We start from the raw sequence: 15,729 nt of genomic DNA, 5'->3' as shown, positions 1-15,729 counted from the left end.
ATTTGTTGGAGTAGTGGCCTATTTCTGTGTATTGCGACCTAAAATACAAACATAAAAGTTTATGCTTTTGGGTACTCTTTTTTAGACACCCATATCAACTGTACACAATTCTCTATCTCTATGACTATATTATAGGATGGATTTATTATTACAGTCCTAAAATTGGATAGACTAAAACAAAACCAGGCAGACAGAAGACATGTCAAATTCATCACAGTGGCACACTGTGTTTTTAACCCTTAGGCAGGGTTCTGCCCTTCACTGCCTAGGTCCTTGGTTTGTGTCCACGGAGTTGCTACAGCCCAGAGGACAATAAACCTAACAAGCTGGGTCAGTACCAGAGAGGGACAAAATCAGATCTAGATATGTGGTCAAGCATAGTCGGGACAGGGTCCAGGATGTTCTTAAAAAAACAGGCAAGAGGTATCTGGAAAATAGTTATATTTTTTACATAGCATTCAGCTTGCTCTGTCACCATTTGGGCTGTGAGTCTACAGCTGGACGCAATAGGTGAGATGACGTCACTAGAACACGCCTGTGGCATGGTGCCTTAGTCCTCCAGTGCATCGGAGGGAATGCGGTTCAGTAAGTAGTTTCATTTTTTTTTTATTACCCGTCAGTATTTGTATTCGGATCTCTGTGGTCCATAATGCTGTGTGTGGGAATCTGTAGGTTCCATTATACTGTGTGGAGCTACAGTCCATCATACTGTGTGTGGGGGGCTGCGGGGTCCATTATGTGGTGTGAGGGGGGCTGTGGAGTCCATCATAGTATGTGGGGAGCTGTGGGTTCCATCATACTGTGTATGATGACCTGTGGAGTCGATTATGCTATGCGTGGGGAGCTGTAGGGTCCATTATGCTATGTGTGGGGAGCTGTGTGGTCCATTATGCTTTTTAGGAGGCTGTGGGATCCATCATGCTGTTTATGAGGAGCTGTGCAGTCCATTATGCTGTGTGAGGAGCTGTGGGTTCCATTATGCTATGTGTGGGGATCTGTGGGGTCCATTATGCTATTTATGGGGAGCTTTGGGGTCCATTATGCTATGTGCAATGAGCTATGGGTCCATTATGCTGTGTGGGGAGCTGTGGTGTCCATTATGCTATGTGTGGGAAGCTGTGGGGTCCATTATGCTGTGTGGTGAGCTCTGGGATCCATCATGCTATTTGTGGAGAGCTGTTGGGTCCATTATGCTATGTGTGGGGAGCTGTGGGGTCCATTATGCTGTGTGGTAAGCTGTGGGGTCCATCATGCTATGTGTGGGGAGCTGTGGGGTCTATAGTGCTATGTGTGGGGAGCTGTGTGGTCCATTATGCTTTTTGGGAGGCTATGGGATCCATCATGCTATTTATGGGCATCTGTGGGGTCCATTATGCTATGTGTAGAGAGCTGTGGGGTCCATTATGCTATGTGTGGAGAGCTGTTGGGTCCAGTATGCAGTGTGGTGAGCTGTGGGGTCCATCATGCTATGTGTGGGGAGCTGTGGGATCCATTATGCTATGTGTGGGGAGCTGTCGGGTCCATTATGCTGTGTGGTGAGCTGTGGGGTCCATCATGCTATGTGTGGGGAGCTGTGGGGTCCATTATGCTGTGTGGTGAGCTGTGGGGGTCCATCATGCTATGTATGGGGAGCTGTGGGGTCCATAATGCTATGTGTGGGGGGCTGTGTGGTATATTATCCTTTTTGGGAGGCTGAGGGATCCATCATGCTATTTATGGGGATCTGTGGGGTCCATTATGCTGTGTAAGGAGCTGTTGGGTCCATTATGTGGTGTGGGGGGCTGTCGGGTCCATTATTCTGCATGTGTGTGGGGTTGAACTGTAGGAGCATCTTACTGTGTGAGGAAGTTATGGGTCATCATACTGTGTGTTGTTGACTGGGGGACATGATATTGATTGTGAGGACATCCTACTGTGTGGGGGGAGCTGTTGATAAATGTACAGGGGCTGCATAATAGTAGAATGATTCACTGCTTTTATAAGCAGGTAAGAATACATGTTACAATAAGCCCTATTGTAATATGTATTTGCAATAGCAGCGAGTCACTATACTTTAAGGCAGGGGTCTCAAACACGCGGCCCGCGGGCCGCATGCGGCCCCTGAGGCTGCTTTATGCGGCCCGCAGGCACAGATCCCTTGACGATCCCGACCTGGTCCAGGAGGAGCCGCCGACAGCAGCGCAGCATTGCCGCACAGAGACTGTTTCCCAGCACTGCATTTCCAATGCCAGCCGCCGGCCAATCAGAGGCCAGCAGCTGATATCTGCGTGTCGGCGCAGCGAGTATGACGTCATTGCCATATGCAGATGTCAGCTGCTGGCCTCTGATTGGCCGGCGGCTGACATTGAAAATGCTGTGCTGGGAGACAGTCTCTGTGCGGCAATGCAGCGCTGCTGTCGGCGGCTCCTCCAGGACCAGGTCGGGATCGTCAAGGGGTCGGACTCTGTGGTGCCTGCGGGCCACATCTGCAGGAAGGCCGCCGAGGGAACGGAGGACAGGTGAGAATCATCTTTTTTTTTTTTTATGTGTGTGAAGAACAGCACAGGGGGCACATAGCCACAAGATGGGACCTGGATGGGGCACAGAGCCACAAGAGGGGACCTGGATGGGGCACAGAGCCACAAGAGGGGACCTGGATGGGGCACATAGCCACAAGATGGGGACCTGGATGGGGCACATAGCCACAAGATGGGGACCTGGATGGGGCACATAGCCACAAGATGGGGACCTGGATGGGGCACATAGCCACAAGATGGGGACCTGGATGGGGCACATAGCCACAGGATGGGGACCTGGATGGGGCACATAGCCACAAGATGGAGACCTGGATGGGGCACATAGCCACAAGATGGAGACCTGGATGGGGCACATAGCCACAAGAGGGGACCTGGATGGGGCACATAGCCACAGGATGGGGACCTGGATGGGGCACATAGCCACAGGATGGGGACCTGGATGGGGCACATAGCCACAAGATGGGGACCTGGATGGGGCACATAGCCACAAGATGGGGACCTGGATGGGGCACATAGCCACAAGAAGGGACCTGGATGGGGCACATAGCCACAAGATGGGGACCTGGATGGGGAACATAGCCACAAGATGGGGACCTGGATGGGGAACATAGCCACAGGATGGGGTCCTGGATGGGGCACATAGCCACAGGATGGGGACCTGGATGGGGCACATAGCCACAAGAGGGGACCTGGATGGGGCACATAGCCACAAGATGGGGACCTGGATGGGGAACATAGCCACAAGATGGGGACCTGGATGGGGAACATAGCCACAGGATGGGGTCCTGGATGGGGCACATAGCCACAGGATGGGGACCTGGATGGGGCACATAGCCACAGGATGGGGACCTGGATGGGGCACAGAGCCACAAGATGGGGACCTGGATGGGGCACATAGCCACAAGAGGGGACCTGGATGGGGCACATAGCCACAAGATGGGGACCTGGATGGGGCACATAGCCACAAGATGGGGACCTGGATGGGGAACATAGCCACAGGATGGGGTCCTGGATGGGGCACATAGCCACAAGATGGGGACCTGGATGGGGCACATAGCCACAAGATGGGGATCTGGATGGGGCACATAGCCACAAGATGGAGACCTGGATGGGGCACATAGCCACAAGATGGAGACCTGGATGGGGCACATAGCCACAAGATGGAGACCTGGATGGGGCACATTAGTACTGACGCGCCCCCTGGGCCATATTCTTTAGGGGGAATATCCGGAGCCGGATCAGATGGGAGTTGTAGTCTTCCGAGTGGCTGTGACCCGGTCCGTGCCCAGGGTGTCAAACTGAGTTGTATGTGGCAGTCCTACAGATGTTGCTAAGTTCTTAATGTCGACTACGCCACCCGTTGTGTTGCGGTCACTGTGGCCGCCGCTGCAGCAGGGTCCGCTGAGGCTGATGGTGTAGGTGCAGCTTTGATGATATAACCCCCAACGGGTGGGGTATAGCCTCAGGGGGATCAGGTGCAGAGGCTGGGGGTTGTGGTGATGCAGTGTAGACGGCAATCAGAGACAGAGTCGGGTTATGCAGTTTAGGATGTTTACTCACTGCTGATGTTCTGGTCACTCCAGCTTCGAGTGACCTCCCGAGCCGTGCTGCGTCCACCAGGTTCTGGATCCAGCCAACCCCCAAATAAGTCCGGAGCGTGACCCTGAGCTCTCCTTCTGTCCGTTCTCTGGCCGTCCCCACTATTGATCCACCCAGGTCCAGCTCCCTCGGGCCTTCTGTTGGGAGACCCTTGGCCTCGGGTTCCCTGGCCCTCCACGTGGTATGCCTTCGTGGTGGATGTGGTGGGTGACCGTGACAAATGCTGCCCACGGTCTCCGGTCTCTGGCTGGGGTGTGTTTTGCCCCCCACCAGCTTGGGTTCCGGTACCCTGTGCCGACTCTTCACCCGGGGATTTAAGTTTGGGGTCTTGGAGTCCTTTTCTGCTGTTTCCCCCTCTGGGTCTCTCTCTCTCTTCTACTCTCTCACTCTGGGTCTTTTTTCTCTGCTCTCTGACTTCCTCTCTGCAACTGACCCTGTTCTTAGTTGGTGCCCACCTTATATACACCCTCTATGTGTGAGCTCAGGTGACCAGCACCCAATGAGCTCCTATCTTTACCCAGGCTGCTCCCCCTATCTGCCCCTACACTACTTGGGATGTACCACCCCCCTCCCACTCCAGCCAGGAACAGACTCGGTCGTACCTGCACATTTCTAAGTGGGAGTACCGTCGGTCTGCTCCTCGGAAATGGGATGTATGTAGTGCATGCAGCCTACCGAGCTCAGTTCCACACTCCTTCCTTACTCGGGAGTGGAATATCACACCTCTGGGTTGAGGTGCAATACCCCTGTAGCAGCCGAATCCTCAGGGTGCTACATTCCCCCCTGGTAAATCACAGCACGTCCTCGGGCTGTAAGACAAAAACATCTCATAACATACAAAATTTTTCATAAACATATAAAATATATAAAACATTATATATATATATAACTTTCTCGTCGCCTCTGGCTCCTCCTCCGGTCACTGTGCAACGTGTGACCGGGTACAGTGCGACAGTCTTTCTAGAAAACATGGTTTTCCTATAAAACCGGTAGGGGGCGCTTTAGGAAGCGCAACTATGTACAAGGGACTATGGCCGCTCTCAGTCCTCGGCCAGTTAAGGAGGGAAAGGGAATGGCTGCTCACAGTCCTCAGCCTGTGGGATTAAGGGTAAACGGGTAAACAGTTCACTCAGCTGGTCCCAACGGGGACTATATTTGCAGTAACAGTTTCTTTATACCCCGATCGGGTAACTATTTACAGCACCTGCTCCGCTGTACCCAACAACGTCTTCCTCCTGCTCCTTCTTTGGGGATCTCAGCTTCAGACCCGTCCGGATCCTCTTGCTCTTCCTCCTCACATCGCAGCTCCTCCTCTGTCAGGCGATGCACATGGAGGGCGTAAGGTCCTTTGGCACACTTGTGCCGGGTAAAGGTGACCTCGTCCCCGATGTAAAGGTCACGACCTCTGTGCCCCTCCGGCAGATGGGACTCCACGTCTCTGCGCGTGACAAAGACGTCGCCGGGGGTGTTGTTGTCTCTGATGAAGCCCCACCCATGCTGCAGGTTAAACTTTATTACAGTCCCGGTGGTACGGGGACTGTGCGCTGCACGGGGGTCCCTCCTGGTTCGGCTCTTCTGCTCGGCGCTCCTTATTTGGGCCTGTTGTTCCCGGACCCGCCTCTCTCTCCGCTCCCTCGCAAACTCCTCGAGCTGCTGTCGGCAACACTCAGCACGCTCCGCTGCAGCTGCCCTGGTTTCCTGAGTGAACCCCATTAGGTCTTCTCCGGTGGGGTCCCACTCAAATTGGGCCTCTTCAAGCGGGGGCGAGATCCTTATCACGGGCTTCGGAGCCGGAATCAGGGGTGCACACATGGCCCCAACTCTCCTCTGGTGCTCCAGCTCATAATACCTCTGGGGCCAGATGAAAGGCTGCCCGTCCGGCCACGTGTGCTGGGCAAACAAGTCCTCTCCCAGACGCGGCACCCTTGGTTTTACGGGTGCGGGCGCGGTGGTGGTGGCGCCCGGGTTGCCCAGGCCTTGCGGCCAGGCCTGGGGCACCTGGAAGGTGAAGGGCACCGTTAGGACGGCGGCGCCCTGGGCTACCTGGCCTTGCGGCCAGGCCGGAGGCTCCGCGGAGGTAGGGGGCGCTGTTGGTGATGCGACGCCCGGGAATTCTAGGCCCTGCGACCAGGCTGGTGTTACTTCCTGCTTGGTCACGCTCGGGGTCGGTGCGTGTGACGTCACAGGGGTCGCGGCGGCGGCTTCCGGTTGGGGCCTAGTCTGCGTCGGTGACATGGCGTTTTCGGGCACAGCAGGGGGACTTTCGGGCTCTGCGACGGGGAGCTGGGGCAGGTAAGCGGTGTCCTTGTTTGGGGTATAGACGTCCCCTTTACCTGCCTCCATGCGTTCGGCTCCCTTCTCGGCGCCGTCTCCGGCCTTGGGTCCTCCCGCGCCGTCCTCAGAGGCGGTCTGTCTCCTCGTCTCGGGTGGCGTGCTCCGCTGACAGGTCTCGGTCTGCTGGGCCATCTCACGGCTCCACTCCGCCAATGTCTCTCACTGTACCCGGGCCATCCTCCGTGCGAGGCCCTCCAGGGCAGTCTGTGCACACTCCCGGTCTCGGGGGAGCTGTGCAAGGACCTCCACTAGGCCTAGTGGGGTCGTGGTTTCTAGCAGGCTCCTGACCAACGGGTCGGTGCTGCTCTGCTCTTCTTCCAGCAGGCTCCTGGCCAGCGGGCCGGTGCTGCTCTGCTCTCTCGCCATCTCCGGGTGAGCTTCTCTGCTACTCCTTTCCAGGCTTCCTGCCTCCGGGTGCGCTCGCTCCAGACTGCTCCAGGCGGCACCCATCTTCGTTCTTTTCTTTCGTCTCCTCCCACTTCGAGGGCGGTCCCGGGGCCACTGGGTGACTGTCAGCTCCAGGGGCGGTTCTTTCACGCTGACAGACACCTCTAGCATCACAGTCTCTGTTGGTGGGGGCGGTTTCCACTTTTGGCGCCATTTTCGGTCCTGGCCCACGATGGGAGGTGGCCTCTCGCCACCCTCTGGCACGCCCATAATGGCGTCCGCTCTTCCAAGGCGGGAAACCTTTGGAAATGGCGGGAATCGCTTCCCAGTGGCGGGAAACTCTGCAGATGGCGGGAAAAAGTTGTTAATGGCGGACAACCGGCTGGAATCGACTGGTGATGGGGTCCGATGGCGGGGACCCTCCGGAACCGGCAGGAGACTTCGTTCTGAGGTAAACTTGCACTTTTCTTCAGGCACGCAGTACCCGGGTGTTGTGGGCACGTAATCCTGCCGACTACGCCAAAGTTGACGCGCCCCCTGGGCCATATTCTTTAGGGGGAATATCCGGAGCCGGATCAGATGGGAGTTGTAGTCTTCCGAGTGGCTGTGACCCGGTCCGTGCCCAGGGTGTCAAACTGAGTTGTATGTGGCAGTCCTACAGATGTTGCTAAGTTCTTAATGTCGACTACGCCACCCGTTGTGTTGCGGTCACTGTGGCCGCCGCTGCAGCAGGGTCCGCTGAGGCTGATGGTGTAGGTGCAGCTTTGATGATATAACCCCCAACGGGTGGGGTATAGCCTCAGGGGGATCAGGTGCAGAGGCTGGGGGTTGTGGTGATGCAGTGTAGACGGCAATCAGAGACAGAGTCGGGTTATGCAGTTTAGGATGTTTACTCACTGCTGATGTTCTGGTCACTCCAGCTTTGAGTGACCTCCCGAGCCGTGCTGCGTCCACCAGGTTCTGGATCCAGCCAACCCCCAAATAAGTCCGGAGCGTGACCCTGAGCTCTCCTTCTGTCCGTTCTCTGGCCGTCCCCACTATTGATCCACCCAGGTCCAGCTCCCTCGGGCCTTCTGTTGGGAGACCCTTGGCCTCGGGTTCCCTGGCCCTCCACGTGGTATGCCTTCGTGGTGGATGTGGTGGGTGACCGTGACAAACGCTGCCCACGGTCTCCGGTCTCTGGCTGGGGTGTGTTTTGCCCCCCACCAGCTTGGGTTCCGGTACCCTGTGCCGACTCTTCACCCGGGGATTTAAGTTTGGGGTCTTGGAGTCCTTTTCTGCTGTTTCCCCCTCTGGGTCTCTCTCTCTCTCTTCTCCTCTCTCACTCTGGGTCTTTTTTCTCTGCTCTCTGACTTCCTCTCTGCAACTGACCCTGTTCTTAGTTGGTGCCCACCTTATATACACCCTCTATGTGTGAGCTCAGGTGACCAGCACCCAATGAGCTCCTATCTTTACCCAGGCTGCTCCCCCTATCTGCCCCTACACTACTTGGGATGTACCACCCCCCTCCCACTCCAGCCAGGAACAGACTCGGTCGTACCTGCACATTTCTAAGTGGGAGTACCGTCGGTCTGCTCCTCGGAAATGGGATGTATGTAGTGCATGCAGCCTACCGAGCTCAGTTCCACACTCCTTCCTTACTCGGGAGTGGAATATCACACCTCTGGGTTGAGGTGCAATACCCCTGTAGCAGCCGAATCCTCAGGGTGCTACATTACAAGATGGGGACTTGGATGGGGAACATTACTACAAGATGTTTGCCATTATTACTATATGATGCTAATTGTAAGACAATACTACTGAATGTGGCCAATTGGGGGAAGGAAACAAAATTGTAAAAATCAAAAAAAATAAAAATAAAGCATGAAAAAATATTGGGCACTAAAAATGCTGTTTTATATGTAAACTAAAGTAAACACAAAAAAGTGCACGTTTATTATCGCCACATCCATAACGACCCAAGCCATAAAAAAATAAACACGGAAAAAATGGTATCACTAAAAATGTCACATTGAACAAAGAATGCGGCCCCCCAAATTCAAATTTTTTCCATGTGCGGCCCATATACCCAGCCGAGTTTGAGACCCCTGCTTTAAGGGGTTGTACGATACATAAAATGCCCTTTATAAATATCTATTTTTAAGTAACCACTTTGTAATTTTAAAATTCTCTACTTCTCTCTATCCTGCTAATCCCTATAACTGTTTTTATTTTCTTTACTTCCTTTGAATTTTCGTTTGACAGGACGTCACAGGAGGATGGCCATGCTGTGAATTCTCTGCAGCATCATTTCAATCCACAAAAAGCACATCAGGATATCCCAAGGATATGATAACATGGTGACAGGAGATTGGGAATTTTTTACAGCCTTCATTGCCTGACGAATTGCAGTGTATACCCGCCTCTGTAATGGACTGGTCAGTCGGACAAGCTGGGTGGTAACAAACACTTGCATATCACAGCTAGCAATGCTCACTTTTCCTTCGCTTTCCCCAATTGTTGAGTAACAATATTTTACACCAAATCTTTGGCGCAACATTGGTGGATTCTGGCAAAATGTATTTTTCTTTTAGCTACATCCCTTTCAAAAAAGTCTAGTAAGGTGTAAAAATCTAAAATATATAATAAATTGGTTGCAGGCACGTACACCAGTCTTTTGGCACAAATTGAGCCAGTATTTTGGTGCATTTCATTTAGTAAGTCTGCAGCTCCAGACAATTGCATACTGTCCAACAAACACGCCCTGGCACGTACTATATACTAGCACACATACCACCCAACACACTCCTATAAAAACTGCCGACCAGTGCACAAAACAATCCGGCAGTGTTCTACAAAGTCTAATCACTGAAGTTTGATCTTAGGCTGTCTTCTCTTGCGAAAAGTCTCACATCACATCCTGCCAAAAATTATTCCCATCCATAGCCGTCCCCCAAATGTCAAAAGTTACCACAGTTCATTCAGGAACAAAATGCAGACAACAATAACGTAGCAAAAAAAGCATCTGAAATCAGTTCTACCAAAGTTCAACATATCATGATCAAACTCAGTAACTCACCCATGTTGGGGCGAGAGCCCGACTGCTCGTGTGACACCCATGACAAGTGAAAACACACTGAAGCCAGGAATAGACCGTGACAACAGCAAATAGGCATCTTCTCTCCGGCTAAACAACTGTCTCGGAGGAAAATAGGAGGAGATCCTAAAACTAGAGTGAAAACACCCAGCTAAAAATTCTGACCAAGACAGGTAGGAGGAGACGAAGTGGCCAGACGGTTAGTGACACTCAGCTGAGCTACTGGCCAAAATTAGAAAAGGAGAAGACAACCCATCAACAGATGAAGATCTAAAGATTAACTACACTATTGAGGAGGAAGGGATAGAAAAGCTCAAGTCAACAGTCAAGACCGGAGCATATACCCAACCCAAGACACAGCTGGGTACACACGGGTGGAGCGGCCATCGTAGGGCACACAACTATAGGGCCCAGCAGCCATAAGGGCTCTCCCGCACTTAGAAGTTAGGTGCCGTTTCTGACATACTGGATAATAAACAGCAAAAAGTGAAAAAGGCAGTGAAGAATTAAATGCAGAAAAAAGTAAAATGATACTAGGGTCCTATTGTTTTTTTCCCCCTTCTAACTCATTTCCAGGGGTAAATTCCTCTATAGTTTCTTTGCTAACATTGTAATTTCTCTGGACAGACTAGTCCTCCATAAGATCTCACCAGCCAGTGGCAAAGGGGCTGAGCCTCCATCTTTAAGAGCCCCATTACAGCCGCCTGGTCTGCCTTTCTTGTATATATGCCCCCTTGCCCTCATGCTACAAGGGGGTCAGAATCAAATTGAAAGCTGGGGGGGATCAGGGTAAGATAAGATTGCATCAAAGGCTAAAATTAAGAGGTCACATAATGTTGAAATATATATAAGAAGATACATTGTAATGATCTGGTGACTGACAAGGCATAAATAGGTATAAATCGAGAAGGCAACATTGAGAAACATGGACTAGCCGGAACACCCACTTAATATTCTGGCCAAGATAAAAAGTATATCTCCAAAGCAAGGTGGGAAGAGGAGATATCCCATACGAGGAGCAACTATTAATGTGGGGAACCTATGACCATAAAACAAGGACTGATGGACCCAGCTATGTTAAGAGTAGACAGAAAAATGCCTCCATCGGAGTTTCTGTCTCTGAAGCAGGTGGAAAAGACCCCATAACCAAAAATAAAGACTGATATACGCACGTATACAGACCCCAAAATTAGACCTGAACTAACATGTACATGTATCAAAACCCTGCTGACCAGGATAACGAAAGGAATAAAGAATAGATGTAGATGAAGACATCTAAGGAACCTGACTACACTGCAAAACCAAGAAAAACCCAACGGAGATACTGACCATGATGAAGATGGAGAAGACCAAAAAGCTGAATGACCATGGCCAAAAAATTCACCCACCTGAGTTACGGAGCAGAACATTGAGAAGATGATTCCTACATAAGCCCAAAGGAGCAATACTAGAAATGATGCACGATAGGAAATTAATGACGTTACTAGATGAGAATATGACACAACAGTCACCTGTGTAATAAATACTACAGGTAGATATGCGAGAATGATGTGAGACATTAATTACACCTGTAACTATGTCACTAATTCTAAAGCACATAGTTACATAATTCACGGTTGGAAATGATTCCTGCTGTTTCTGTAATGTAGGGGGCATTTAGTTTTTCTTACATTAAATTACTATAAAGACAAAATTTCTCACAATTCAAATATTCAGACTTGTGCAGACACTGAACACCCGAAATATTCCACTAACTGTTCATGGGATTGGGGTTATGGGAACAATATTTCGTTTTGTATGGAGATCTCATCATTAAGATTATGTCCAGACGGACTTCTCACATTTATCTCTAATTTTTATTGCATTCAATAACAGACTGAACAATTGAGAGGAATATTGAATTAAAGCAATTAATTGTGTTTCAACTTAGGTTTCCATTCATTGAACTGTGGGTTTATTATGTATAGAGTCTTCACCAATAAATAAACCTCTCCAGAGTCCTATATCTGTTGGATTGTCAGACAAATATCCCATAAGAACACGTCTCATAATCACATATCAAAGCAAGGTAACAAAAACCTTCTACAAGTTCCTAAACCTGGTCATGATCTAATACAACAAAATAAATTAGAATAAATAGCAGCATAAAATATATCAATGCACAGATTTCATATTCTCTATACCCACTAAGAATACTGTTCTATATACACAAGAGAATAACTACCATACTTTAATACTCCCTCCTACATACCCAAATATAACTACTATAATACAGCTCCTATGTACAAGAATATAGCTGCTATAATACTGCTCCTATGTACAAGAATATAGCTGCTATAATACTGCTCCTATGTACAAGAATATAACTACTATAATACTATCCATATGTACAAGAATATAACTACTATAATACTGTCCATACGTACAAGAATATAACTACTATAATACTGCCCCTATGTACAAGAATATAACTACTATAATACTGTCCATATGTACAAGAATATAAATACTATAATACTGTTCCTATGTCCAAGAATATAACTACTATAATACTGCCCCTATGTACAAGAGTATAACTACTATAATACTGTCCATTTGTACAAGAATATAACTACTATAATACTGCCCCTATGTACAAGAATATAACTACTATAATACTGTCCATATGTACAAGAATATAACCACTATAATACTGCTCCTATGTACAAGAATATAACTACTATAATACTGCTCCTATGTACAAGAGTATAACTGTTATAATACTGCCCCTATGTACAAGAATATAACTACTATAATACTGCCCCCTATGTACAGGAATATAACTACTATAATACTGCTCCTATGTACAAGAATATAACTACTAATACTGCCCCTATGTACAAGAATATAACTACTATAATACTGTCCCCTATGTACAAGAATATAACTACTATAATACTGCTCCTATGTACAAGAATATAGCTACTATAATACTGCTCCTATGTACAAGAATATAACTACTATAATACTGCCCCCTATGTGCAAGAATATAACTACTATAATACTGCCCCTATGTACAAGAATATAACTACTATAATACTGCCTCCTATGTACAAGAATATAACTACTATAATACTGCCTCCTATGTACAAGAATATAACTACTATAATACTGCTCCTATGTACAAGAATATAACTACTATAATACTGTCCCCTATGTACAGGAATATAACTACTATAATACTGCCCCCTATGTACAACAATATAACTACTATAATACTACCTCCTATGTACAAGAATATAACTACTATAATACTGCCTCCTATGTACAAGAATAAAACTACTATAATACTGCTCCTATGTACAAGAATATAACTACTATAATACTGCCTCCTATGTACAAGAATATAACTACTATAATACTGCCTCCTATGTACAAGAATATAACTACTATAATACTGCCCCTAAGTACAAGAATATAACTACTATAATACTGCCCCCTATGTACAACAGTATAACTACTATAATACTGCCCCTATGTACAAGAATATAACTACTATAATACTGCCCCGTATGTACAAGAATATAACTACTATAATACTGCCCCTATGTACAAGAATATAACTACTATAATACTGCCCCCTATGTACAACAATATAACTACTATAATACTGCCCTCTATGTACAAGAATATAACTACTATAATACTTCCCCCTATGTACAAGAATATAACTACTATAATACTGCCCCCTATGTACAAGAATATAACTACTATAATACTTCCCCTATGTAAAAGAATATAACTACTATAATTCTGCTCCTATGTACAATAATATAACTACTATAATACTGCTCCTATGTACAAGAATATAACTACTATAATACTGCCCCCTATGTGCAAGAATATAACTACTATAATACTGCCCCTATGTACAAGAATATAACTACTATAATACTGCCTCCTATGTACAAGAATATAACTACTATAATACTGCCTCCTATGTACAAGAATATAACTACTATAATACTGCTCCTATGTACAAGAATATAACTACTATAATACTGTCCCCTATGTACAGGAATATAACTACTATAATACTGCCCCCTATGTACAACAATATAACTACTATAATACTACCTCCTATGTACAAGAATATAACTACTATAATACTGCCTCCTATGTACAAGAATAAAACTACTATAATACTGCTCCTATGTACAAGAATATAACTACTATAATACTGCCTCCTATGTACAAGAATATAACTACTATAATACTGCCTCCTATGTACAAGAATATAACTACTATAATACTGCCCCTAAGTACAAGAATATAACTACTATAATACTGCCCCCTATGTACAACAGTATAACTACTATAATACTGCCCCTATGTACAAGAATATAACTACTATAATACTGCCCCGTATGTACAAGAATATAACTACTATAATACTGCCCCTATGTACAAGAATATAACTACTATAATACTGCCCCCTATGTACAACAATATAACTACTATAATACTGCCCTCTATGTACAAGAATATAACTACTATAATACTTCCCCCTATGTACAAGAATATAACTACTATAATACTGCCCCCTATGTACAAGAATATAACTACTATAATACTTCCCCTATGTAAAAGAATATAACTACTATAATTCTGCTCCTATGTACAATAATATAACTACTATAATACTGCTCCTATGTACAAGAATATAACTACTATAATACTGCCCCCTATGTACAAGAATATAACTACTATAATACTTCCCCTATGTAAAAGAATATGCAGTTCAAACCAGACGTTTACATCCACTATATAAAAAGACACATATGGTTTTTATCAATATCTGACGTGAAATCTGAATAAACCTTTCCGTTTAAGGTCAATTAGTATTACCATCATTTTTAATATTTGCCAAATGCCAGAATAATGAGAGAGGGAGAATGTTTTAAGGCATTTTTATTACTTACTGCAATGTCAAAAGTATACACCAAGATTACTATGCCTTTAAACAATTCTGGACTGTCCATATGATGATGTCATGTGTTTGGAAGCTTTTTTTTTTTACATCTGAGTTAATTAGAGACACACCTGTGGGTGTATTTTAATGTACACCTGAAACACACTGCTTCTTTGTGTAGCATCATGGGAAAGTCTAGAGAAATCAGCCAAGATATCAGTAAGAGAATTGTGGACTTGCACAAGTCTGGCTCATCCTTGGGTACAATTTCAAGATGCCTGAAGGTGCCTCGTTCATCTGTACAAACAATTACACGCAAGTACAAACAAGATGGGAATGTCCAGCCATCATACCGCTCAGGAAGGAGACGGGTTCTGTGTCCCAGAGATGAACGTGCTTTGGTCCGATATGTGCATATCAACCCAAGGACAAAAACAAAAGACCTTGTGAAGGTGATGGCGGAAGCTGATAAGATTGTGTTAATATCCACAGTGAAATGAGTACTGTATAGGCTGAAAGGCCACTCTGCCTGGAGGAAGTCATTACTCCAAAAGAAACATAAAAAAGCCAGATTAATATTTGCAAATGCACACAGGGACAAAGACCTTAATTTTTGGAGACTTGTCCTGTGGTCTCATGAAACTAAAATTGAACTTTTTGGGCATAATGACCATTGTTACGTTTGGAGGGAAAAGGGAGAAACTTGGAAGCCTAAGAACACCATCCCAACTGTGAAACACGGGGGTGGCAGCATCATGTTGTGGGGTTGTTTTGCTGCAGGAGGGACTTGTGCACTTCACAAAATAGATTCCATCATGAGAAAAGAAGATTATGTGGCAATACTGAAGCAACATCTCAAGACATCA

General features: G+C 47.0%; 1 protein-coding gene across 6 annotated transcripts in view; it reads right to left on the bottom strand.

Moving 5' to 3' along the window:
• The window catches only part of RUSC2 (RUN and SH3 domain containing 2), a 132,143-nt gene that overhangs the window by 85,693 nt on the left and 30,721 nt on the right, over nucleotides 1–15,729 (bottom strand). The window contains exon 1 of one of the 6 annotated variants that reach the window (XM_073680390.1): nucleotides 9,895–10,041. The exons of the other annotated variants lie outside the window; for them this stretch is intronic. The gene's annotated coding sequence lies outside the window, so the exon portion shown is untranslated. Of the gene's footprint in view, nucleotides 1–9,894; nucleotides 10,042–15,729 lie in introns of those variants that run through there. 6 annotated transcript variants of the gene reach the window in all.

The sequence above is a fragment of the Phyllobates terribilis genome, unplaced genomic scaffold (assembly GCF_046119375.1).
Source record: "Phyllobates terribilis strain yellow unplaced genomic scaffold, ASM4611937v1 Scaffold_1__5_contigs__length_1240528914, whole genome shotgun sequence".
Classification (NCBI taxonomy): domain Eukaryota; kingdom Metazoa; phylum Chordata; class Amphibia; order Anura; family Dendrobatidae; genus Phyllobates; species Phyllobates terribilis.
Note: the sequence above shows the minus strand (reverse complement) of the source record. Positions and strands in the feature narration are given on the sequence as shown.